Raw genomic sequence first — 10,025 nt, 5'->3', positions numbered from 1 at the left:
ACAATGTGTATATATATATATATATACACATACAATTGTAGATATCTTTTGTATGCAGCCGACTGTAGCTTTAAAATCAATTTTCTTAATAATTACATATCTTTTTCAGTTTTAAAATAAATCTCAGCTGTGTTCAACTATTTGCTTGCTTTGAAGAAGGCTTCATTTGAAATGAAAGTATAAGTGGCCGTTAAGTGGATTTTTTTCCTGGTTGATTTTTTTTTTTTTTGTAATCAACACAACACGGGGCTAAATGTTTATAAATATCATAAGATAATAAAGTTAATCATTAATATCTGTCTCATTCGATGAAAATAACCTAGAATCAATTCTTAATTTAATAATATACCAACGTTAATATAAACACCACTAACTACATCATCATATAAAAAATATATACATATATATAATTTTATTTTGAAGAAATAATAATATTCAAAAAGGAGTTGATTCACCTGTTGTCAATCCCCATTAGCATAATTACAACAAGAGGCTTAATTAAAAGTAACAAACTTAAATGTTTCTGAATGTAAACTGAAATCCCATAACGGTATTATGCCTAATAATAGGCTCTCTGGACTGAATACATTACACGGTTGGCTGGGTCTTTTGAAGAAAAAAAAAGACATGCTCGAGCTGTTGAGGTTTCGTAGTCTGTTTATAGATAATCTCATTACAGAGTTAATTCAGTAAGGACATAACAGAGAAGTTGGGAGATGAATCTGAAGGAAAAAGGTATAGACGTGAAATAGTAGATGGTAATTCAGGAAATCTAAGGACTGTTACAGGATATATCGTCGCTTAAGCCCTAATACCTCATAACTCTGGAAAATAAATGTTTACTATTTAAATCCGTTCAATACTTCATTGTTAAGGCACTTGAAAGAATTCTCAGTTAGAAAAAAACATAAAAGTGTCCTACAAAACGACGATTGAGACAAGATGTCTCTAGAATGATGTGTTGATTTTATATATTTTTTTTTAAATTATTAAAACCGTATTGTTGATTTTTTTCAGTCGCAACGTATTACAGCTTAAGCGACGATATGTTACTTCATTGAAACTTACATAAAACAAATAGTAAAAGATTCTTAATAAAAAATTATATAAACATTATAATAATTCTCAGTTAGTCTAGAATAAAAAAGAAAAAAAAAAAAGAAAGAGGAAAGAAAAATAAAAGAGGTTATATTTTTCAAAATAAATGAAAAAAAAATCACCTAATCAAGTGAATATATTTAAAGATTCTTTTACAACATGAATCCCTCCTCCTCCTCCAAATACATAAATGAAAACCCATTGCAAATAGTAAGTGAATAGAAATCTATAGTTATTACTTTATTTTGACCTTAATGTTCCCTATGTAATCGATCTAGCCCGAACCAGATATCACTCCTTCCATTATAAACTCTCTAACCACTCTAACCCCCTAGTTTCTAATCTTGCATTCTCTTCCATTCCTGACAATTCTCCGAGGCCCCAGAAAAAAAGATGGCCACGAGACCAGCAAATATAAAATGTCATTAGAGTGCTACCAATGGGTAGTTTCTCTAGACGCCTGTAACACTTCAATTTAACTTAGATCAGATTTACTAAATGTATTATAATGTACAGTTGTAAATAGCAATAAATAAATATTTAAAAAAAAAACAATTTTATTTTAGTGCAATGGTGAATGAAAATAAATAAATTTTACAGTTACTGCTTTATTCTTAGTGCATAGAACTAATTCATCATACCACCAGAATTATCCTTCTTGGGCTTTTATTCTTCAAATGTAGTCATACGCAGATTATCATGAAGTATAGAAGAATTATAGTGCCAGTTTGTTCTATATAAACTTTTTTGGATTAGAAAATAACAAATCATGTCAGTGTACAGGAGCCTTCTAGAACAGTTCCCAAACGAGTCGATTATTTAAAAAACTATTATACGAAGGTAATGGTGTTGCCATTTTATATAAATGAATCCTACTTATAAATTGCGAAATCATTGTAAAAATCTATTATAACTGCTACAATCCCGAGGCATTCGTAAGCGAAATCCTGGCATACACTTACGGAACACCAGACATTTTGGGAACCACATTCTAGAGTCACCATTGGTAGCCACCACGAAATCAGAAGGTTTGCTTTACAGTGCTGAAGTATAAAGTCATAAATATGAGTCTGAAGATATGACTGAATGACATGAGCAGATTTGGAAGAGGCTGATTGGTGACTCGGATGTTAATAAGGTAATCAATCGATCCGCTACTACAGGGCCGTGGAAGACAAGAAGACGCTTGCTATGCGGGTCAATCTTCCACAGGCAGGTAGTTAGAACTGCTCTCACGAAGATATGATGAATCGGCAGCTTATTCAAAGGCTCATCAGATAGGGACCATTGACTCCTCTGTCTCTCCCTGGCTGCTCTTGCATAACTCATCTAATTGTTCTTCGGATCGACAACGAACTGACCTAGTCATGTCTGTTCTGTCAGGGCTGTTTCTGAATGGAAATAACTGGCGATGACTGGATCAGCTTATAACCAATCGATAGGGCAGGTCCTATTTTAGGCATAGGCTACAGGTCGCTTTTGATAAATGAATGAAACAATCTCTGCATCACTATCACGATTCATATGCATTAATATAACGGTATTATACTGGGTTTGAATGAGATTTGAGAGGAAAAAACAGCTTGGTCATGATCGTCCGTTATTTCATAAAAATAAAAACAAAGTAAAAAATAAATAAATTTATCTTATTATGAATGTAATCAAAATATATTATTTCAAAGAATTGTAATGATTACAGTAATATTTCGATCATTGTGCCTTTATATTTGGGCAATAATAGCGATGGGCAGCGGTAGCAGCGTGGTAACGCGCCAGTCTACCAACAATGGTTGTCAGATCGGATCCCCGGTCCCATCCGGGCTTTTTTCAAGCACAAAATAATGCAAAACTCCCTGACCACCTCCTCCCCCCCCCCGGGCATTTGTGAGGCCCGTTAGCCAATGGGTGGCACTTACAAAAAAGCACGTCAAGAAACGCGGGATATATTAGTAAATGCATCGTACAGAAATACGATGTATTTACTAATTTCTCAAAAATATGCTTGACATAAAACAACAATATGCAAAGGTTTGACTTAAATTGTCAGCTTAATCAACTAGGGTAGAGCACGAGTTTTTGAGAACGAATAAAAAAAAAAAAATAAAAAACCAATTAACTCTGTCAAATACTGATCAACCTGAAACAACCTGGGCCAGTTTCACAATGAAAGCTAATTGTATTAGTTTTTAATTCAAGTTTATAAAGTACCAAGTACAAACACTAATACTTTTTTATTCATGTTGGGGATGACCAATAATGATATTTTATGAGTAAAAAAGTATAATTCAACATCGACACAAGTCAGTGAAATCATACCAAATACCAACTATAAAGGTGATAGTATTAGTTTGTACTTTATTCTGGCTATGCTTTAAAAGAGCCCAAGTGTCAGTTTTTGATATTACGTATTTTAACAAAAATCTATGATTTATAAATAATTATTTACACATCTGCTAATTACTTTCTTACTTACATGGAGATATTAAAGAATAAAATGCAGATCTTATCTAGTAATAATCATAATCATAAAAAATATATAATTTTTTTCATTTATTTATTTTTTGCATTTTGAGTAGCCAACATTCTACTAGTCGCTCCCATCAGCAACATTCAATTGAAGGGATAGCACCCTTAAGTTTTGTTTAAATACTTAACATTATGAAACACGTCAGAGTTTATTTCATAACTTTTAACTCTTGATAAAAAATAATAAACAATTTATACGCAAATTCATATTCATATTATTTATAAAAAAAAATATTTTGAAAAGAATGTTTATCACTTTTATATACCAGTACGATTGCCGTTTGTTAGTTATAGGTGTAGATAATTTTTTTTTTAATATTTATTTATTGCTATTTACAACTGTACATTATAATACATTTAGTAAATCTGATCTAGGTTAAATTGGAGTGTTACAGGCGTGTAGAGAAACTACCCATTGGTAGCACTCTAATGACATTTTACATTAGCTGGTCTCGTGGCCATCTTCTTTTCAGGCGCCTCGGAGGATTGTCAGGAATGGAAGAGGATGTAAGATTAGAAACTAGGGGGTTTGAGTGGTTAGAGAGAGATAAAAATTAAACCATATAATCATAATCCTCAAAATAAAAGTATAAATTGGCTATTTCTAATAGATTAATAACAAATAAGCTTAAATTATTGGTTATTTCAAATAAAATATTCCTAGGAGAAAGAAATATGGTTAAGTTGAATTTGTTTGGACGTTACCGTGAAGACAGTGATTGATGGTATCCGAGTCAAACCTGTGGGGTCGCTCAATCTATAGTTATTTATTTTTATTACTTTACGAAAGCATAAATTAATACAAGTATTAATTATGATTATATGAATATTAATTAACTTTTTTAAAGTGGAGAAATACCCATTCTCCGTTCAATGTTGTCTTTAATTTTGAAACTTCATAATAGCAATAATTATTATGCATTATATATTATAGCAATATTATAATTATGCATTTAATTATTATAATTATTATTATTGCATATATATTATTATTTAATTATGCAATAATTATTATAACAAGCTACATCAATAAAACAATTGTAACCTTTTTTATCCTGAGTAAAACAAATAGAATAAAATTTCACATATTGATGATAGTAAGTAAATTTTAAAAAATTGCTTAGAAAATTAAAACATACCTTACGGGAAATGTATTTTGTGAGATTTATTTAATTCATTTTTCAATTTCAGAGGGGAAATAATCCGTATTTAAAAATAAAGACGTTTCCTGTATTCATTATTTCATCGCACAGAAAGCTTCAAAGGAAAGTAGTGTTACTTATTTGAAAGATATCCATTTTAATCGATAATACTTTCAGTAAACAAAAATACTAAAAATAATTAAAATCAGTCGTTAATAGCTATAGTCATGATGGTTTGTGAAGATATAAGGAAAATGCATCTACCGAAGGTTCCTGGAGCGGTAAATTGGGGTAAGTGGTGTACAATGGGTACAATCTTCTCCAGATAATTACACCTTCAAATTGCAGCTATACAGTAACCACACTAATCAAAGTGTAAATACGCAGGTATTAAGCTCCTACACAGGTATTAAGCCCCGTCCTGGCCAGTTCTTACACCATGAAATAGCCCATAAAACACAGTAGCCTACATCCAGATAAAAACTAATATCTGGTTTGTTTTTATTCTCAGAAAGGCCAATAAACATTCCAGAATTCTACGACATATTTCTAGCGTAACAGTTAAGATAAATATATAAATATATTTATATATTTAGGATAATTTTGTGAAATTGAATAAATCAATGTATTTTTTTAATTTGAAATTATCACCAAAATAAATTTCGTATAATCAACTTTGATGTTGAAAATTAGTCATATGTTTAAAAAAAATACATCTGGAAGACTCCTAATAATAAATCTTTAGTCTGTGAAGTCAAAAGTTTAGTGCAAACTTGTCAACCATAAACTAATTACTGTTTGAATTAGAATTGCCACTTAATAGGCCATCATTTACAATCGGGTCAACTATGTATTTGCTCGAGCGCGAGTAATTGAGGTTCTGGAGAATTTAAGGTTAGAAAAAAATGAAAAGAAATATTTAATGCACTGTGCTTAGAAATATATGCATGGATCAAAGAGAAACTTTTCCCATTAAATAGACCTGAAGTCCCATCGATTTTTCACATTTCTCGATTTTCTCGAAAATGGCTTTGACGATTTTGACTTAAATTGACATAACGATATACAATTAAATATTAATTAATATCAGCTATGTCTTAGCCTTCATCGAAATAGTTTTACAGCACTTAGATGCCTAGTTTTCAAAATGGCTTCGTCTAAAGTATCTTTGAAAAAATTTTGTTTGAAATAATTAGCCATTTGATCTTTCTAGTAGTTGTAGAAAATAAATAAATAGAAATTATGAAAGGAGTTTATTATTAGCTCAAGGAGATAAGATGGAAAATATATTTGTTCAGGTAGAAAATACATTTCTGAAAATATGAATAGCAATAAAATCCTATTATATATCGTTAAGGAATCCAAAGATTTTAGAAAAAAATACCATTTAACGTATAAAGTCATAAAATATGTTGTAGAATGGTGAAAACGCATAAATAAAAGGTAATTTTAACAAGAGTTCTAACTAGCGGGCTCATGCACAGTTTCACTACTTGATGACATTGTCTCTATAGTTATTAAGTAATAACTTTTTTAATTTAGCTTGACTAATACTTGAGTCTGTCAGTTAACAGGATGATTAAATCCATAAAATAATTAAGTTAATAAAGGATAAGAGCGGAATTTATATTTTAGTAAACTATCAAAACAGAATCAAAAATAGTTGTTAACTATCTTTTGACTGCAACCCCGATCATATTCTTCATTATTTGAAATAATAGTCAATTATTCATACATATATATAATATCTCATTTTTGTATTTACGCCATACTTTTGCAATACAACAATGTTAAAATTTTGCGACCAGAAATAATAATTGTATTTTTCTGGAAACTGTTGTAATTAGAGTTAATTTAAGAAAATTACAGAATGAATATTTTTTTAAGTTTTAAAACCCATTCATGAAAATAAGAGTTGTAATATAGACGTGCAATATATCGTTAAAAAGCCAATGATTTGAGGATGTCTTTGATGAGCGGTCATAAGAGCTTAAGTAACTTTTTGAGCACTATTATAGCACCAATTTAGAGCTAAGGTCTTTACGCTTCAGATAGCCTTACTACTATATTTTATCATAAAAATAACAATTACAAAAACATCAATAATTAGATTTTACATAATGTTTTGAACTTCGTTTTAGCTCTCCTGAAAAATTCATATTTTCGACTTAAGCTTAACCTTATGACCGCGCATCAAAGATATAATAGCGAAAATCGAAGAGAGTAGTGAGAAATGACAAAAACCGAATAAATAAAAGAGTTTGACTTGCATGCACAGTTTTTGTTTTTTACCAGCCTGATACTGTTTTAATGTCAACATAGTTATTAAACGATTAGTTTTGTATCTCCCTTAACCTTTATTTGATCTTTCCAGTTGACTCAAATTTAAGGCAAAGTTAAAGGAAGTTGAGTCTTACTCCCTCCATAAATTCATTCTTAGTACTTTCAATGTTGATTCTACTATTTATATTGAATAAATGGTCAGAGGAAAATTTAAATTTTAGTAAACTATTATATTTTTGTATCTATACCATACTTTTGCACAAGAAAAATGTAAATTTCTCAAATAGAAATATTATTCTGAAAGCTTTTGAAATTTGAGTTAGTCAATTTGTCAACTGAAAGACTCGTTTGGAATATTAGTAAGGGATAAGTATTAGGTAATAAATTGGTCTGTTCTGAAACGATCGAGGATTGATTTCAAGTCAAAGTAGGATGGTAATTGAAAGTGAGTGATACGTACACCTCACTATATTTCTACATTGGATAGGCAAAAATTGTTGGTGGCGTCAATCAAGGGCAGAAATAGAATGGTATACATCCCATCTCCGCTCTGATCATCCTCGGATGATTTATTGCATCTCCGAGATAACAGAGATTGATGATCCAACTATTCATAGCTTTTGCATTAAAGGCCACTATTCTATCAGCGTTGTAATTCAGGACCAGTTAAAACACTTACCGCTATCTGTATCTCTTGTAAAGGAAGTCAAAGATCAATGGCAATCTATGTGGAACGAAAGCCCAATGAGCAAATTAAAAATTATTAAAAAGGATGTCAAGCCCTGGGGTACCTCCAGTCGCAAATGCCGTAGAGAGGAAGTTGTACTGACTAGGCTGAGAATAGGTCATACGAGGCTCACCCACTCCTATCTTATATCAAAAGAAACACCTCCGAACTGCCAGTATTGCAATAACAATCTAACAATAAGCCATGTTTTACAACGATGCCCATATTTTACACCACACCTCAATAGCTTGGGACTGAGCCAAGATATCTCAAAAACCATTGGAGACGATGATAAGGCAATAGAATTGGTGTTCCAGTTTTTAAAATCACAAAATTTACTGACAAAAATATAACTTGATCGGAAGAAAAAAAAAAATAAATAAAAAAAAAATTAAAAAATTAAAAATAAATAAAATTTAACGAATATTAGCAAAATTAAATAAAATATAAATGGCGTTGATGACCAATGAAGTTTGGCGCCACTAAACAACCAAACAAACAAACTTACCGCTATCTGAAGACCTTCACCAAGTCGTAACTCAGCAATACAATCCTGAAAATGAAACAACAATATCAGTTTATGAAGTTTATAAACATCTATGTTAATTAAAAAACAATAATAATAAAACTCTACAGGATAACCTTAGAACAATTAGGCCAGGATCATATGGAAAACTATTGACTGAATACATCCAGTACTATGTCTTCGAGTCCCAGTTTATGGAAGCACCCCTGGAAAGTCTTAACAAATATAATACAGCAAAATATGAAATACCAATGTGACAATAATATTAGCCTCAGCAGAAAACTCCTAAACTAGTATGTTTGGTATAATAACTATGACGTCACATTGTGTGGATATATTAACCGTTTGCACTCGACTGTCCTCTCCCTGAGGGGACATGAAAGTTTATCAGCGATTACGGAGAATGAACTTAGTCCACCACAATTTTTTAAGTAACTCATTTTTTCCTGTAGTGTTCTATCAAAATGGCTAAAAACAGACCCAAATATAATAAAAACAACAAGATTCATGATGAATAAATCAACTGAGAATAAAAAAACTGAGAACAGAAATTTACAAGAACTCATATCGTATTAAAGCGTCGAATAGTAAAGATCTCTACAGTAATAAGGCAATGCTGTGAATTAGTTTTTTTATAAAAATATTAAAACGTCCAAACATCTTGGAGTCTCGTAAGTAAGCAGTAGTGAAGACCAGTTTCAGATACGGGCAGATTTAATGCACAAATCCTACTATGCAGATTGGAAATTACAATGCCGTAGAAAATTATAGAAAATATTTTTTTTTTAAATCTACGATCTACAATGTCCACAAATGCATATAAACAAAATTTCATTACTTGTTTCTGAAGTTGTACTATATAATATCACGATTCCAGGATGTAATCAAAAAATTATCGTCGAGTTGCTGCTATGTAACGTTCGAAATGTTGCTGAGTGGAAAGCAAGGGTTAATCATGAATTGTGGGTCATGGATGCATCAAAGGATATAATGCCAAAATGGCCTATCTGGAACATTCTCCAATGATATCGTGAATTTATGATATTTTCTCGATAACAGTTAGACATAATTGAATGTGTGAGATGACTATAATTATATAAGCAAAACAAATTGTATATTGAACTTACAGTGTTCTATTGGCCGTTTGCCCTTTTTTAACGTGGAGAGGGTTAAGTAAATATATATCAATTAATTGCATTTAAAAAAAAAAAAACTTCATTTCATCAAAAAATTTCAGCTTGACGAATTGAAGAAATTTGTATGTGTGATGTCTTCGGTTATATCAAGAGAAAGCTGAATGTTTTCTTGAAAGCTTTCTTGTGTGTTTTTTTTATTTGGACTGATCTAGACGCCATTAAATAATTCTCATTTCACAGTAGAGAAAATCTGATCATAAAATCTCTTCGTTAATTAGGACATGATAGAGTTTTTGTTTCCATTTCGCCAAAAGCTAACACACATTTACTCTACCTTTTTTGTTTTTCTTCTTTTTATATATATATCCGTTTTACTCTCTACCTTGCCACCTTTCGTTTATATTCTGTATCAAATTTTATTTTCTCTCATGGTTTCTATTATTGATTTTAGCTGACATCCCAACCCACCCTAACACAGTCCTAACAACATACGCTGATGACACATGTATAGTGTCTGTAAACAACGACCCAACTAATTCATCACAAACACTACAGACACACATAACATCTATTGAAGTATGGTGTCA

At 30.9% G+C, this 10,025-nt stretch overlaps 1 protein-coding gene across 1 annotated transcript in view; it reads right to left on the bottom strand.

The window, feature by feature from the left end:
* LOC106685446 (uncharacterized) overlaps positions 1-10,025 on the bottom strand; it is a 213,943-nt gene that overhangs the window by 120,831 nt on the left and 83,087 nt on the right. The window contains exon 2 of the mRNA XM_024358894.2: positions 8,285-8,329. The gene's annotated coding sequence lies outside the window, so the exon portion shown is untranslated. The remainder of the gene's footprint in view (positions 1-8,284; positions 8,330-10,025) is intronic.

Source organism: Halyomorpha halys, unplaced genomic scaffold (assembly GCF_000696795.3).
Source record: "Halyomorpha halys isolate HHAL.00 unplaced genomic scaffold, Hhal_1.1 Scaffold692.1, whole genome shotgun sequence".
Classification (NCBI taxonomy): domain Eukaryota; kingdom Metazoa; phylum Arthropoda; class Insecta; order Hemiptera; family Pentatomidae; genus Halyomorpha; species Halyomorpha halys.
Note: the sequence above shows the minus strand (reverse complement) of the source record. Positions and strands in the feature narration are given on the sequence as shown.